This window comes from Adiantum capillus-veneris, chromosome 13 (genome assembly GCF_014529385.1).
Source record: "Adiantum capillus-veneris isolate H3 chromosome 13, ASM1452938v2, whole genome shotgun sequence".
In the NCBI taxonomy this organism is placed as follows: domain Eukaryota; kingdom Viridiplantae; phylum Streptophyta; class Polypodiopsida; order Polypodiales; family Pteridaceae; genus Adiantum; species Adiantum capillus-veneris.
Genome location: NC_140943.1, coordinates 49,719,140 through 49,737,272, shown reverse-complemented (window position 1 = coordinate 49,737,272; position 18,133 = coordinate 49,719,140). Strand labels below are relative to the sequence as shown.

General features: G+C 46.0%; 1 protein-coding gene across 1 annotated transcript in view; it reads right to left on the bottom strand.

Moving 5' to 3' along the window:
• Positions 1-18,133, bottom strand: part of LOC147443961 (mitogen-activated protein kinase 15-like) — an 82,683-nt gene that overhangs the window by 46,191 nt on the left and 18,359 nt on the right. The window lies entirely within an intron of this gene.

The window sequence follows — 18,133 nt, the reverse complement described above, 5'->3', positions numbered from 1 at the left end:
ACCGGAAGATGGGCTGGTCCCCCCCCCATGAAGAGTATTCTTTTATTCAAGGAAAATTCTTAGACAAGCACGAGAACCCGAGGAAACCCCTCCGTTCTGTAATCTTAGACCCGAGGGTCGTGCTTTCCTGTAAAGGGCTTGGCCACAAGGCCGTCCTTCCCGTAAGGGACTTAGGCGTGAAGCCGTACTTTCCCGTAAGGGACTTAGGCGTGAAGCCGTACTTCCCGTGAAGGGCCCCGTACTTCCCGTGAAGGGCCTTCCCGTAAGACGAGAGATTCCTGCAAAACAAACCACATGAAGCAACAATTCTCAATGCGTATCAACACCTTATACCTGTCGCTCCTTGCTCGGAGAATCGACCTCCATACTCAGTCGTCACGCGAACACTTGCAGTTTCTGTCGCCAGTCTCTGCTCCAAAATCCCAGCGCTGGTGCTTTCTGCTGCTTCCGGCCTGCTGAGAAACTGAACGCTGGCTGTCCTTTTATAAGCCCTAGCACCCGGCGGGAATAGAGGCCCAAAACGCAGAGCCTGGCGCTTTCTAGAGAGAGGAGAGAAAAAATCGTTGTAGCTTGCGCTTTCTAGAGAGACGAGAGAAATCGCAGATTTCAGCCCCCTTCATAAGTTTTAGCACTGGCTTTTTTTTTATAAGAGCCTTGCTTGCTTTATTTTATTAATAAGGGCCTGGTCACTTAAAAAGTGATCGGCCACTTAATAAAATAAAGTGTGAACCTGTTCAAACTTTAAAAACTCACTTAGTTAATGAAATCAATGCTACACGGACACATTCCAGGCGTCCCCGGGTGCAAGACACGACACAGATGCAATGCAGACACAGACTCCTCGCGGGAAAACATCTGCCTTCCCGCGACTGTTCTTGCTTTTCGTAAAAAGCTTCATTGAACCCATCTTTATTCTTGTGCTTGCGTTCTTACGCGTATTTTCTTACTCAGTTCGGATTTCCTCCTTAGCCTACGGGATGCCCCCTTACTGATGCACCCGTCACCCATCATGTGACGCATCAGGGGCACTCGTAACCCGGCCCTTTCCATCGAACTTACGGAAACTCCTTCGCGATGTTTACCGTCACCCATCAAATGACACATCAAAGTTTGTCCGTTCTTGATGACAGTTCCTGTAGCTACAATCTTTTAACAGTTCTTAGTGCACATAATAAAATATCCTATAAAGAGATTAATCATTAAAAATAAGAAAATAGTCCAATTAGCAACAGAACCGATCTTGGCTCTCGAGTCGAGGTCCAAAGAACCCTCTCAAGAAATATAATGTGGTCGAATGATTACTCAGCACGCATTGATCGAGTGTTTTATTCGTGGTCGTTTCCTATATTTTAGTCACCGTCCGTATGTGATCCCTTTTCAAAGGCATGCCATATTTGTACGTTGAGCACGATTCACTCATGAATGAACACGGATGTATGCGGATTGTTCATGAAAAGATGAAATGTTTGCACCCAAGGAATTCACATTCCGCGTCTCTTCCTTGGCATGAACAACAGTATCCGAAAGAGCACAAGAAGTATTGAGCACCAAGCATAGGCATTTCCATTGTGATTTGCCACAGTTAATTGATTTAGATCAGAAAGTTAAGATTCGATCTCATTGTTTGCGTGTGTTTGATGAACGGTTTGGCACTCCGTCACTTTGTTCATCTGCATTGCATGCACAGTTTTTTCGAAGGAATAGTATTTTTCCAGTCACTATACATGGAATGGGATGTTCATGTTTTTGTGTTGGAAGTGGTTTTAAGAATTTTCAGCCTCGGAGATTCTTGAAGAAGGTAGATGCATGACTATAGACGAAGTTGAAGCATTGAAGGAGCCACAGATGACGTTATGTCGCTTTCGACGCAGCCCAAAGAAGTAGACATTGCAGACCTTTATGAAGTTCAAGTACCGCACGCTATAGTCTTTTCCAGGATTCTGGATGTTGTTGGCGGTCTCCCTCGACACTATACAGTTCGGTACCAGTACCTCACTTTGAAAAGAAGGGGATGTCACATGACACATCCAACCCTATGTGTCCCTGGACAAGCTACAGCATGACCAGGGTTCAGTTCAGTCAAGTCACTCTAGAATACAAAGTGATCTGGCAGTTTTGTGAGTCTGTTCGCAGACCGTGCATGTCCACACACTTAGATTAGATGCATATCCTCTGGTTGCACACAGCATGATCACCAGCATTACCATCAAAACCCATCAAGAGCATTTTCCAATGCATTAAACCTATTTTTTCTATTTTGACATTTTTCACTTATTTATTAAGTGACTTTTGTTGGGAACTAGGTAGGGGAAATTAGCAAGTCTAGTATATAAGAAAACCTAGCGCTAGCACTTTTTGGTAGAAGAGACAGCAGGAACTCCAGTTCAATAGGCACCTTCTCAGCAAGACCCCCAAGACCTAGCGTTTTCAACCATTTGCAAAGCTAGCGTTTTTTGATAAGACCAGCAGCCTTGCGTTTTTGCATTGCAGATCAGCCGGCAGCAGCAAAGGACAGATCAGCACTAGCATTAGTGGTTTAGACCAACAACTTCAGTGTTTTTGCAGCAGGACCCATTTTCAGCCCTAGCGTTTTTGGATCAGCATACCATCCTAGCGTTTTGCAGATTCTTCGCGACGGAACAGTTAGAAGCATCAGCATTTTCGGTTTTCAGCACTTAGGCACAGCAGAACGACCCCCGAACCTCGCAGATCTCACCTTCCCACAACATCCTCGCCGCACAGTCAGATCCACCGAAGTTTACAGTTTCAGCCCAGAAAATGCAGATTTCAGCATCTGCATTTTCAGCGCGTCGTCGTCGCATCGTCACCATCGACATCATCACCGACATAGAGTCAGAATTCAGCAGATACAAGATTTGCAGATTCCAGCCCTTAGCATTTTCAGATTTCAGCCGTCTCATCCTCGTCCTCATGGTCATCGACACCGTCAGCAAGTCCAAGCATTGGAGAGATTTGTGCAATCAATAGTAGACCGCTATAGAGAGTGGGGCCTTCGGAGGAGGGTTTGACAACATTCTAGTGTCGTATTCTTCTCTCTCTATCTCTCAGTCTCAGCACCTTCATTCACAGTGTTTATCCACTTTGTTTGTGATCATTTGCACTTTCTCACTAAAGGAACGGAAGGCTCTCCCTTCCGTAAGTTAAAAGGAACCTTGAGCACAGTTCGGAGCACTCATCTTGAGCAAAGTTCAACATTCACTTCCATTGCACCTTACATTGGACCTTCCACATTCAGATTCCGGACTGTTTTCCCTGATTTTCAGCCGGGAGTTGGTGCCCCACCCGTCCTCGTGCCCCAACCTTCAGCATCCCGTGTCCCCCGACACTCTGAGGATGGCTGAATGCTCTATTTACAACAGTATTCCAGCCGCCTTTGCTGCGTTTTCCAGTATGGACAGCACCTTCCCCTTTGCCTCGTCAGGTTCCCTTCAGTTACCCTTCCTGATTCACAGGTCTTTACCCCCTAACCGCACTGGTGTGGCGCTTACACGGCGTGTTTTCATATTGCATTTCAGCTATGCTCCTTCTCCGACATTGAGACGTGGACTCAGATATAGGTTCTGGCACAATGGACGGTTCTCCCTCGACATTACAGATCTTCCCTCCTCGAGGTTCTCTTGCCCTCGAGAAGATGCAGGGGATTGGATTGGTACAGGTACTTATATGGACATGGCTTGTGTTTTCCACTGCTACTTCTCCCTCAGTAACCTTCCCTCCCTCTCCCTCGACTGTTGTCTTCTATTTTGGATTGCCCTATCCACCTCCTTCATTGGTTCCCTGTATGATAGACTTGTGCCTCTTGGCACGTCAAACACTTCTTTTGGACATGTACGCCTAGATATGAGTATCCTTTGGCATTTGGATGCCTGCATGGTCTCTTCCAGCACACTGCTCCATGGTGGCTCTTTTGCCTTGCCTCTACTTGGTAGAGCCTCTTCCTTGCTTCTGCTTGGTTTTGTGGCTCCTCCACTTGCAGTTTGGAAATACCTATGCACTACTTACACGATGAAGACCTCCTACATGATGCTTGCTTTGCATGTCTACTCCAAGTCTATGACTTCTACATCACCGGTCATTCTTCCCCTTGCATCCTCTCAGTTGTCCTCTACCTCACCACATTTCATTGCCTCTCAAGGGAGGGAGTTCTTCCTTGACGCGTGTCTTCATGACTTGCACTTGCAGACACTCTCTTGGATATTTTGTCCAGACCCCGGTGATGGATGTGCTCCCACAGGTTGACTTTTCCCAAGATCTCCTCCGACTCTTTTGTCCGATATTGTGTGTGTACCATGGAACGACAGATCATATTGCAGCTTATATATACCTTCGAGACGACTCTTCTCCTGGAAGATTGCAGATATTGCGTTCTCTACATGGATGGATTGCTTATCCTGTCATCTTGTCTACTATGGTGGATGATGCCTTCCCTATTGAGCCTCTTCTTCCTGCTCTTCCTCCCTCTTCTGCTTGAGATTCTTTGACTTGGATATGCTATCGGTTTCCCACCTCGGCAGTTTTCCTCTCCTAGTGGTCAGAGTGTTCCTCTTCAAAGGGGGTCCCCAGTCTTGTCTCCTGCTACTATAGTGGGTTCCTCCATCTCAGTGGTGATCATCACCGATGGGCTATTGGACGCTCATCTTAGGTTACTTCCTCATATAAATCCTCTTCAACGACTTATTCCGTAGCTTGCCACTACATGAGCTTCCTTGTGTGACTTGATCAGATTTGCCTTACCTTTGGTCATCATCACATTGGTGTTGTACGGATTGTCGTGTTGTTTGGCTGGCGTCATCATCCTCTTCTCCGGGATTCACATCTTCTCCACATTTACCAGGCGTGTTGCATTTCTCTCTCTCTCTCTCTCTCTCTCTCTCTCTCTCTCTCTCTCTCTCTCTCTCTCTCTCTCTCTCTCTCACGATGTTCCATTGTCTCCATCCTCTCCCCTTCCGCTGCACACTCTCACATCATGCTCTAGGAACAAACGGAAACAAAAATCGAGAGTTTGTCTCTCGGGACTTTCCCGTAGGAGAAGGAACTGACCAGCGAGTCTGGTGAATTAGAACGGAGGGGTAACTCTGATTCTTGTGCTTGTAAAAAAAAGTTTCTCCCTAATAAAGATTCTCTCTAAGGGGAGGGACCATCCCATCTTCTGGTCTCAAATACTCTATCGATCTTCTCCCTCATCTCTTTTGAGTTAAAAGATTGTTGATTATTCGTGTGCGCTCCTTTGTGACAGAATGGCTCGTTGGATTCCTCTAACCTAAAACTACATGCACGTCATGCTAGACGCCCACCGTAGTGTAACATCTATCAAAACGCTTGTACAATCCATTTCTCCAAGAGGGATCTAAAACTGGAAAACCTAATATAATGGACTCGTCCGAACATGCAAGTCATGTGAACAAGCTCACAAAATTGCCGATACTTATCCTCGTAGGATTCTAGATTCTCCTATCTAAGGATAGATACATAATTGGCTCTGTGTGCACGTGACAAAGGGGGAGGATTTCCCAATCGTGCTGTCAACCGTCGTGACAACCAAAGTGTTTTCGGAGTTTTTGGCAGAGGTGTAGATGTCTTGTAAAAAAGTCCACAAGATTGCAGAATACCGAGCGACTATGTGAGTGTTGTAATCTCTTCCATCGAGGGATTAGACAAAAGCACAGAGATAACTCCAATCTACACACTTGGCAACACTTTTTAGTAGTTCAAAACAATTTGCATAACTATAAAAGAGAGAGAAAAAGGAGAGAGAATCCACTCGAGACACGAAATGGCGAATATTCCACCCCCAGACAGCACTGGCTCCCAAGACTAGCACCCCTGTCGATATTTCTTTATTATTGCTTCAACAAAGTACAACTCTTGGGGCTCTCCTTTGCTTCTCCACACAATAGAATGCCAGAGAGAGACCCCAAATTACATATTTGAAGGCCCTTGGCCCAAAATCAACAGCTGTGGCATGAAAAGCATCAAGTCTAAACGCAATTGGGTCCAAATGTAAGCGCCCCATGGGCTATCCGTACAACGTTGCCATGTCAAAAGGTCTTCTGCAAATCGTGGGACATTCGTACAGCTGCCACGTCATCATTGGCTGCGCAATTTGTCTTGTATGTGTGTTGCTTTATTTTAGGCCTCATCAATTAAGGTCTTGTGAGTTGGGTTGGGTTAGGATTTTATAATCCTAGACCCCCTCGTAAATCTAGGCCACTCAGCAGGAATCTGTAAGTTGGTAAGTCTTGCTTCTGCTAGGATTCAGGCCCCTCCATTGGGATCTATTCCATTGGTTGAAACTTGGAGGTGCCACGTCACTTTCACCTGCACATCTAACCCTATGTGCATGTGGACAAGCTACTTCAAGTCCAACGTTCAGGTCAGATTAGGAAGTGTTATGGCACCTTTGTGAGCTTCTGCGCAGGCCGTGCATGTCCCCGCACTTAGAGTAGTTGCATATCCTCTGGTTGCACACAGCATGATCATCAGCATGACAGTCAGTACCCATCATGAGCATTTTACAATGCATAGAACCCATTTTCCCAATTTATCCATTTTTCACTTATTATTTAATAAGTGACTTTTGTTGGAAAACTAGGTCTATAAAAGAAACCTAGCGCTAGTATTATCCGGCAAAAGGGGCAACAAAAGTCCACCAACTTACAATGCACCTTCTCAGCAAGACCAACAGGAGGCCTAACGTTTCCAACCAACAACAGATCAAGACCAGCATTTTGGCTACAGTTTCAGCCTAGCGTTTTCAGGAGTACCAGATCAGCCCTGGCATTAGCAATTACCAAATCAGCCTTGGCGTTTTTGCTACAATCCCTCTGGCGTTTTTCATATGCAGACTTGACCTAGCGTTTGCAGATTTCCAGCGTCATATCAGCCCCTTGCGCCAGCGTTTTCAGTTTTCAGCACTTAGACACCGCAAGATCAGCCCGTAGCCTCACAGCGATCTTGCCGTACCGTCAGATCAGCCAGCGTTTTCATATTCAGCCCGCTGTCCACAGATTTCAGCATCTGCGTTTTCAGTGCATCGTCGTCGCCATCGCCGTCCTCGCCGACACAGTGTCACAATTGAGCAGTTAGCAGATTTGCAAATTTCAGCCCTAACGTTTTTCAGATTTCAGCCTGTCCTCGTCATTGTCGTCGGCAAGTCCATTGCATCTAGACCATTGTACCAGATTTGCAATCAATAGCATAGACCTCTCTCGCCATAAAGGGGGGGGGGGGGGGGGGGGGGGGGCGTTCTTGGAGGAGGGTTTGAAAACCGTTTGGTGTCGTATTCTTCTCTCTTTCTCTCTCTGTCTCAACACCTTCATTCATAGTGTCATTCACTTTGTTTGTGATCATTTGCACTATCTCACTAAAGGATTGAAAGGCTCTCCCTTCCGTAAGTAAACGGGACCCTTGAGCACAGTTCGGAGCACTTATCTTGAGCAATGGTCAACATTCACTTCCGTTGTACCTTACATTGGTATCAGAGCTTTGGCATTGTTTTGTATCACTCATTAAAAAAACCACAAGAAATTTTTTGCTTGTTGCGGTCACACGTACCCCGAGCCCAATTGGGTGTGTTGATTCCTAATCGTGTTTTAGAAGAGTGACAGGTAACCCAAGAAAGAAGGAGGGCTTGTCCTGCCTCCCCTTGTTTCTTTTTTCACTCATTGAGAGCAAATCGTGCACCTACCGACCTGCCAATCGACGTGAGGTGGGAAAAAGCAACCTTGGTGTGAGCGCAAGGCCGCCAAGGGGTGCGCCCACCGCAGGGAAGAGTAGAGCTCAGGTAAGAGAAAAGCCTTCTCTAACACACATTGCAAGCTAAAGAAAGACCTCAAGAACCTAAAGAAAGACCTCAAGAAACCAAGAACCACAAGAACCACAAGAACCCAAGTTCCTCGTGAACTTAAATACCCAAGATCTCAGTGTATGGTCATCACCCGAAGCGGAATGGATACTTTGCATGAAGGTGATGAGCGAGGTGGTGAAGAAGTATTTTCCCCACCAGAAGGTTTTTCCGACCCTCCCCCTTCCCCATCTACGCCACGGTTTGCACCAAATCCAATGAAGGCTTTGGTCAAGTCGATGATGGACATGATGCTACAACAAGAGGTGCAACGCGCCATCTTTGATCGCGAGCACGAGCAAGCGCGCTTGGCGGCCGAAGAAAGAAGGGTAGCCTTCAAGCGTGAGCGTGAGCATGAGCAAGCGCGTCTGGCGACCGAAGAAAGAAGGGTAGCCTTGGAGCATGAGCAAGCGCGTTTGGCGGCCGAAGAAAGACGAGCGGCCTTGGCGTTAGAGCGTGAGGCGCAGAGAGATCAACGCATGCAAGAGTTGGTCCTACAGGTACTCACCTCGAAGCCCGAGCCGATCAAAGATGTTGGCAGTTCATCAGGTAGCACAAGCAGAGATTCGGACTCCAACAACCCCATCACTGAGAAGTTGACGTTCAATAAGTATGACGGTAAGATGGATGCTACTATTATTTACTCTTGGTTGTCCATCAATTTAATGCTTACTTTGCAACAACTAAGAAAACAAGAAATAGCAAGGCTTTGACGGCAGCCATGTACCTTGCCGGTGATGCCATTGATTGGTATCCCGCATGGCAAGAGGCACAGTTGACCGCGCACCTAGAAGAAGCCGAAGAAGACGGCCCCTTTCCTTCAATTGAGCCCACTTCCAAGACAAGCTCCAGGCGCGATTTATGCCACCTCAATACCTAGCACGGTTGAAAGACCATTGCCACGGTTGAAAGCAAAATGATATGCCCGTTATGTCTTTCTCTAATCATGTTTTGCAGCTCGGTACCCAATTACGCAAATCGGATGATGAGCACAAAGAGGCATTCCTTTGTGGATTGGACGAGTATATCAAGTTTGATGTCGAAGTACTCGATCCAATCGATCTCAACAAGGCGGTAGCAATTCTTGCTAAGGAGATGAAGCACAAAAAGGGAAAGCCTAAGGAGAACAAGGCTTCTCACAGTACCTCTCAAGACTCCTCAGAACCCATAGAACGGTAAGAATGGTAAGAACGATAACTCTTCTAGCCAATCTTCCTCTAATCCTTCAGAAAATAACTCCCAAAATGAATCTAAGGGTAAAGCTAAAGCACCTGCTAAACCTAAGCTAACCCCGGATAAAAAAGCCACACAAGGAATTATAGGAGGATACATAACGGCTGAAGAACAAATCATTTATGCTAGGGAAGGTCATTGTTATCAATGTCACGTCAAGGGTCACATTAAGAAGGCTTGTCCTAAGACAGCACCACCTAAAGAACCCAAACGCACCAACAGCTACCACAAGCACTTTAATGAACCAATCTGAGTCTGCACATGTTTCTGACACACACATTGATGAGTCTCTCTTTAAATGTTATGGTCATGTGAAGGATCAACGTTTTGTCATATTGTTTGATTCAGGCAGTATGCATGATGTGATTGGTGCCTCTTGTAGAGAGAGCCCGCCTAGAGGTTAGCCAGACAACTCCTCTTGAGGTGTCGGGCTTTGCTCCTGGTATGGACTCTCTCATCACGCAAGAGTGCCTTGATGTGTTATTTAATGTTCAACAAGTTGCTTTCTGCAGAAAATTTGTCGTGTCTCCTCTCTCAGGATGTGATATGATTTTGGGCATTAGATGGTTTCGTGAGCATAACCCTCTAATTGATTGGGCGAACAATACTCCAAATGCCAAAAGTGACTCTCCCATGATCATTCGAGGTAAGGAGGATTTGCATTCTTTTCCTCTCATGTCTCATGTACAGGCGAAGCGTGAATTACAAAGAGGAGCACAAGCAGCATTCATCTATGCCTCTCCAATTACCCAGAGCATTCAGGCTCCAGACGAGTATTCAGCTTTGTTTACCAAGTTTTAAGCATCTCCTTTTGCAGGATGATCTTCCAACCCGTCTCCCGCCCGAGCGATCGGAGGACCATCACATCGAACTCATGGAGGGGGCACAGCCAGTCAGTAAGGCTCCCTACCGTTTGAGCAAGACTCAAGAAGAAGAGTTAAGAGCGGCAACTCACGGAGTTGGTGGCCAGAGGATTCATACGTCCTAGTGTAAGTCCTTTTGCTGCTCCTATTTTGTTTGTCTACAAGAAGGATGGTTCATCTCGTTTGTGTGTTGATTACAGGGCATTGAACAAGATGACCATCGATGACCATCAAGAACAAGTTTCTGATGCCGCACATTGAGTATATCCTCGATAGGCTCAATAGGGCAAAGGTTTTGAATAAGATCGATCTCAAAAGTGGATACCATCAGATAAGGGTATTCAAAGGCAACATCTACAAGACCGCTTTTCGCACAGAGTAAGGGCAATGGGAGTATGTGGTCATGCCTTTTGGATTGACAAGTTTAACCGACTCATGGTAGGCCGTTTTGGCGATATGGTTGGTACATGTGTGTTCATCTTTCAGGATGATATTCTCATTTTTTCTGCATCGTGGAACAACATGAAAAGCATGTAGAAAGGCTATTAACCCGTTTGGATGAGGCCTTGTGCTTCAGCAACATGGCCGTCTAGTTGCATTCTTAGTCGGAAGCTAAATAGTGCAGAAAAGAACTATTCAGTATATGGTAAAGAACTTTTGTCTGTCATTCACTCTCTTAAGCATTGAAAGCATTTTTTGTATGTTAGAGAATTCACGGTTCGCACAGATCACCAAACCCTCAAGTGGCTCCAGTCTATGCCTAGTGCACATTGGAGTGATCACCAAGCATGGTGGTCACAATTTTTTGAGCAATCTGGAGGTTTGATTGAGTAGGGGCCTAGAAAAGCTAACCCTATTGCAGATGCGTTAAGTCGCAAAGGACAGATCCTGGCTCTTAAGTCAAGATCCACAGTTTCTCTTCAAGGTGTGTCTTTCGACAGCATGAAGAACCAGTACGCAGATTCTGAGTTTAGTAAGCAATGGTTACAGGCTCTTACTTCCCAAGGGCCTAGCAACTATCTCATTCGTGAAGGTTTGTTGTATTTTTGTCACCGTCTCTGTGTGTTGCACTCTCTCAAGACAACCGTATTGCACGATGCACATGACTCTCTCACGGGTGGGCACAGGGGAATGAACACCACTCAGGAAAAAATCAAAAGATTCTTTTATTGGCCTAAAATGCGAAAGGATGTGTTTCGTTATGTCACATAGTGCACTATTTGTCAAAAGGTAAAAGCTCCTTGGGGTAAGTAGCAAGGCCTCTTGCTTCCGCCACCTATTCTCGATAGACCTTTTCAGGATATTTCCATGGATTTTGTGACTAACCTTCCGCCTAGTTTGCATTCAAGGAACACTCATTGTATATATGTTGTTTCTTTCATTGGGAGAGTCTCCCCATCATGTTTGTTGTAGCCCTCTCTTGCAGAGGTGATTGTAGCCCTATGGGCAGTTTTCATTAACTAATAGAAGGATCTTTTTCTCAGAAAAAAAAAATGTTTGACAATTGTTGACCGTTTCAGCAAGTTTTGCATGTTGATTCCTTGTAAGGCCACAATCACCGCACAAGATATAACACGGTTGTTCATAAAGCATTGGTACCCCCTCTGTGGTTTGCTAAAGTCGATTGTTTCAGATAGGGATATTAAGTTCACGTCCAATTTTTGGCGCGTACTCTTTGAAAATTTTGACACTAAGTTCAATTTTTCATTGGCTTTTCATCCACAGTCAGATGGTCAAACAGAGATTTACAATCAATTGGCTTTTGATGTTTTGAAGTCCTATGTGTATGATCAGCAATCTCATTGGGAGCTCTATCTCCCATTGGTTCAAGCTATTTTGAATGACTCTTTTTTCTTTGTCATTGGTCGAACTCCGTATGAGGCAGCTTTTAGTCGTCTGTTCCAGTCACTTTTGACTCGCTCGGTCAGTCAAATGCCTGATGCCAATGCTGAAAGTCAGTCATTGGATGAGATTTCTGAGAGTGTCAAGCTTCGGCTAAGTAAGGCTCAGGACTCGTACTCACGACAAGCTAACAAGCATCGTCAGGATGTTTCTATCAAGGAAGGGGATTGGGTTTATTTAAGAATCATAAAGCAACGTCTTAAGCAAGTTGGCAAGAAGTGTCCTAAGTTGTCTTTCAGAATGTATGGTCCATTTCTTGTCATTAAAAAGATCAATGAGGTTTCAATGAAATTGCAATTCCCTAACTCATGGTCATTGCACAACGTTTTCCATGTTTCTTGGTTGAAAGTTTTTCACAGAACACCTCCGAATGACATTTCTGAAGAAGAAGAGCCGGAGATCATCGATGAAGATGAAGTCATAGAGCCGAAGCAAGTGTTGTTGCATCGGTTTCGCCATGGCTCAGAGAAGCAAGTTAGACAGTACTTTTGGAAGTTCAAGGATCGAGGAACCCACGAAGCAGTGTGGGTCGATGAAGAGTTTTTCAAAGATTACCCAGAGTTGTTGACAAACTACAAGGAAGCCATGCAAGCTCGGTAGCATTACCTCACTTTGAAAAGGAGGAGATGTCACGTGCACACCTAACCCTATGTGCATGTGGACAAGCTACTTCAGGTCCAGGATTCAGGTCAGCTTAGGAAGTCTCCTGACACCTTTGTGAGCCTATGCGCAGGTCGTGCATGTCCACGCACTTAGAGTAGTTGCATATCCTCTGCTTGCACACAGCATGATCATCAGCATGACAGTCAGTACCCATCATGAGCATTTTACAGTACATAGAACCCATTTTCCCAATTTATCTATTTTTCACTTATTATTTATTAAGTGACTTTTGTTGGAAAACTGGGTAGGGCAAATTTGCTAAGTTCTATAAAAGAAAACCTAGCGCTAGCAGTATCAAGCAGAAGGGGCAATAGAACTCAACCAACTTACAGTGCACCTTCTCAACAAGACCGGCAAGAGGCCTAGCATTTCCAGCCAGCAGCAGATCAAGACTAGCGTTTAGGCTATAGTTTCAGCCTAGCGTTTTCAGCAGTACTAGATCAGCCCTGGCGTTAGCAGTTACTAGATCAGCCTTGGCGTTTTTGCTACAACCCCTTGTTAGATTTACACCACTCTGCTGCTTCACAGGTCTACGGCATACTTGTACGGCCAGTATGTCTCCAAGCTGGCCACCCATAGTCTAGGTTTCTCCTGGTCCGACCGCTCGAATTTGGGGCCGGCCGCCCACTTTTGTCCGAGCGCCCACATATATTTCCATACATCATTTTTATGTTGGGTCGTGGGGACTTTTATCAAGCCTTGCCCTACCTCCCCTTGGGCACCTATTTATAGGGGCAGGGGGGTACCCACTTCCATATCTCATCTCACAGAGATCATACTAATGTAATGACAAGGTCTTCTGCTCATGGTAGTCAGCACCCCCTCTTCACCATATCTTGCATTTGTGCTCTCTCTCTCTCTCTCTCTCTCTCTCTCTCTCTCTCTCTCTCTCTCTCTCTCTCTCTCTCTCTCTCTCTCTGTTCCACACACGTGCACTCACATGGTATCGGCAGCTTCAGGCAGACATGGGACCAGTGCTTCATCACCTGCAAAGGTTCTGCTCCCAAGGTATCAAAACAACCAGCGTTTTTGGAAAGCATCAGCGTTTCTGCAAAGTTGCCTGCAAGAGGAGGTGGCGCCAACATTTGGACAGCTTCCATCGCGAAGGAATGCTTTGCCATCTGTGTCTTTGCAAAAAACATCAAATCTGTTAATTTTCCGTTAGCGCTACCATTTTTGGACATCTTTGTCTCGGAAGACCCCTCCATATCCATTTGTGTTTTTTACTTTCATCTGCGTTTTTGGGCTTTCACCCCATTTTCGGCGGTATTATTGGTCACTGTGTCGTTGACACCTTCCACAAGTTGCTGGTCACCTAGGGCACCCATCAAGCCTTTGTTTTTTCAACAAACAGAAGGTTTTTGGTGCCAAAAAGTGCAGTGGGCTGCAAATTGACCTACGTTTTTGCAGCAGGAGGGCAGCGCTCAGCTTCTGAACCCCAGATCTCGCCACCACCCACACGGCTTTGTATATGGTGCATTGCCGGTGAGTATCCTCTCCGTCTTCATCAAATTTCAGCCATTACCTCTTGCTGTTTTCTCTGATTTCAACCCATCTGGGGCAGTGACAGTGATTCACCACCCTTCCCACACTCCTCCGCACCGCTTTGGACCTTGCCGGGAGCGTACGAGCACGCTGAAAATCGCTGACAGCAGCGTTTTCATCGCCTCGCAATTGCATTTTTGGGTGGAGAGCAGACACTTGGTTGGAGTTTTTCACAGAGAATGAAGTTACCTGCTGACAGGACACCCCTTGGTGGTGATCCATGCGGTCTCTCAATGACTGCTGCAGTACACGGTATCTTCGACATCAGCTTGATCATCTACGGGCGTATGATCCTCGGGAGATCCATTCATTCCAGCCATCATTCGACGGTTGCGCACTCCAGAGGGGGTGGTGACTTGTGGTTTGCTATGGACACACCTATGCACTCGTCAGAGGAGTTCACACGAGATATGGCCATGCTCATGGCATATGGGATTCCGACATTCCCAGAAAAGACACCACCATCTTGGGTGGACAAACACTTACCACTTGACCTCGACATGTCAGATCACTTGCTTACACAAGAGCAACTCCATGGACTTAGAGAGAGGATCTTGGATCTCTTCTTGGGACAGATTCATTGCTTGGATCTACAAACTGGAGTGGGACTTTAGTGCTTTGGACTCTCTTGGAGAGTTTACCTGCGAGATGCGGGAGATCAAGCATCATTACGCGACTACATCCGGAGTCACCAGGAGCTTGGCTTGGATGGTAGTGCAGTTGCTCTTCTACACTCCCGATCATTTGGATTGCTACCTTCACAGTAGCTTACACTCACTCTCGGTAACCTTGCAGCAAACTTATCCCCCGACCTGGGCAGTAGGCCACTACTCCCAGCTCATTCACATTGAGAGCCACACCGAGTTGCGGTTTGGTGGCATTGTTGGCGTGGATTATATTTTCATTGGCACCGAAGCATTGGAGGAAGGACAAACAGGCAAGACGGCGCAGACAGATCGGTCTAGCCTTTCCTCTTCTCAGAGGATCGTCACAGTGCAAACTTCTTTGTCTGGCTTCCCTACTTCTACAGGATGATCACGGTGCAGACAGCTTGGTCTGACCACTGGCATTGTTGGCGTGGATTATATTTTGGTTGACACCGAAGCATTGGAGGAAGGACATACAGGCAAGACGGCGCAGACAGATCGGTCTAGCCTTTCCTCTTCTAAGAGGATCTTCACAGTGCAAACTTCTTTGTCTGGCTTCCCTACTTCTACAGGATGATCACGGTGCAGACAGCTTGGTCTGACCACACCTCTTCTCAGAGGCCCTTCACAACGCAGACTATTGAGTCTGCCTTTCCCCTCTTCTTGGACTACCCTACCTACTGAAAGGACACCATCCAGTGGTGGTCCGTGCGGTCTCTCGATGACTGTTGCACCTTCCGAAAGCTTCTACAGTGCAGACTGTTTAGTATGGCTTTCCTTGATTCGGAGGACATTTACGGCACAGATTACTACTTCTGGCCTTCCTGGAGTTTTACACAGCTTAGCCACTTTGGCACATTGGGTTACAGGTTCATGCATTGACAGGCTTTCGGTCATTCTCATGGCAGTTCCTGGGCTTCTCCGTTTTCTCCAGACGGTTTGACTACAGACACCACATATCATATTGGGCAGGACACTTGCAGGTCTATTGGCACTTCTTTCACAACAAGGATTGTTTTCACACTTAGTTTCGGACCTTCACGCAGTATCTTCACACTGTATCGACGGAGTACAACAATTTGCTACACTACTCGTGACGGCATCTTTCCACGGAGATTTCCTGGCGGTTGGGACACCCCAGACTGCTGCAGACATCGTAGCAGACATCTTCATCCAGTGCCTCACATCTTCGGCTTCATGAGGTTTGTTCAGCATCCGATGCTGAGAGGGGGTGTTAGACTTACACCACTCTGCTGCTTCACAGGTCTAGGACATACTTGTACGGCTAGTATGTCTCCGGGCTCGCCACCCATAGTCTAGGTTTCTCCTGGTCCGGCCGCCCGAGTTTGGGGCCGACCACCCACTTTTGTCCGGGCACCCACATATATTTCTATATATCATTTTTTTGTTGGGTCGTGGGGATTTTTATCAGGCCTTGCCCTACCTCCCCTTGGGCACCTATTTATAGGGCCAGGGGGGTACCCACTTCCATATCTCATCTCACAGAGATCATACTGATGTACTAACAGGGTCTTCTGCTCATGGTAGTCATGGGGGGCTGACCGCCCCCTCTTCACCATATCTTACGTTTGTGGTCTATTTTCTCTCTCTCTCCCCCTCTCTCATGCTTCCCCACACGCACACTCTCACATCCCTGTGGCGTTTTTCAGATGCAGACTTGACCTAGCGTTTGCAGATTTCCATTGTCAGATTAGCCCCTTGCATCAACGTTTTCAGTTTTCAGCACTTAAACACCGCAAGATCAGCCCATAGCCTCGCAGATCTCACCTACCCGCAACAGATCCTTGCCACGTCGTCGCCATCGCCGTCCTCGCCGACACATTGTCAAAATTGAGCAGTTAGCGGATTTTCAGATTTTAGCCGGTCCTCGTCATCGTCGTCATTGTCGTCGACATTGTCGGCTAGTCCATTGCATCTAGACCAAGATTTGTGCAATCAATAGCAAGGTTATTTCCGTACGTACGAAAGGTCTGGTTTCGTACCGTACGGTACGTCCGTACGGTATCCGTACGTATCGTATGATTCCATACATACCCAATGTAAAAATAAATTTATTTATTTATTTTTTAAAAAAAAACCCTCCGGAAAAAAAAAATCGCCGACGGTGCCTATTCCCCGTGGTCGGACTGGTTGGGCGAGGCCTTTAATAAGTCCACCTATCCTATACTGGTTATTATCACAACAGAGAACCACAGAGTAGAACAGAGTCTCTCTACAGTGTCTGCACAGAGACCAAGGAAGGATTTGCCGCCACCGATAAGGTTCTTTCTCCCTCCCTCCCTTTGTGTTTGGAGTCTGCAAGGAGGCACTCTGACCTCGCGAAAGATTGTAAGTTTTGTATTCAACTTTGAAGTGTGCGTTAATTGTGTTGCAGAGTTATCTAGCGGTTACTTAACTTGTGGGGTGATTTTAAGTGTTTTTTGAAAGTTGTGGCTATGTTTAAGTATTGTGCAGTGTTTTTAAACTAGATAGGTTGTATATAAATTTGAAATTCTTTGTATTTTTAGCTTTTAAAAAATATACTATGAATTTTACGTACCTTATGGCCCAATCCATACGGTACAACGTACAGTACGTACCGAACACGTACCGAATACTACGTACCTTACAACCTTGATCAATAGCATAGACCTCTCTCGCCATAGAGAGGAGGGGCCTTGGAGGAGGGTTTGAGAACCGTCTGGTGTCGTATTCTCTCTCTCTCTCTCTCTCTCAGCACCTTCATTCACAGTGTCATTCACTTTGTTTGAGATCATTTGCACTCTCTCACAAAAGGAACGGAAGGCTCTCCCTTCCGTAAGTATAAGGAACCCTTGAGCACAGTTTGGAGCACTCATCTTGAGCAAAGTTCAACATTCACTTCCACTACACCTTACAGTCACCAACTTGTCACATGCCCCTCTCTTAAAGAAGAGTAATCGTCCTCGATTACCCCTGCAAAACAGCTAAAGGGCGGAAATTTCTTCAATAGACACTCACTCTATGTACCCATGTACTAGACTCCACAAGACAACACATCCAAGAATTCTAGACGGGATGAGATGGCTTGATTGAAACACGATGTTCACAAATCACACACTTAGTTCACATTGAACACCGTGTTTCAATCATTCAATCTAGCCACCTCATCCCGTCCAAAACTCTTGATGTATCTAGATCCCTGTGTAACCATCTCATCCTTCTGCAACTCTTGATGCACTCACAAAAAAATCCAATCATCTCATCCGGATAGAAATCTTGATGCACTAGAATAACATTCCATCATTCATCATTCCTCATCATCATACATTCATTCATAATTCATAAAACAAAACACCGTTCACGGTTCTTATCGTCATTCGGAAAGTTATCAGATTCATTCATAAGCCATCATTGCTCCGATGCATGTTCCTCGC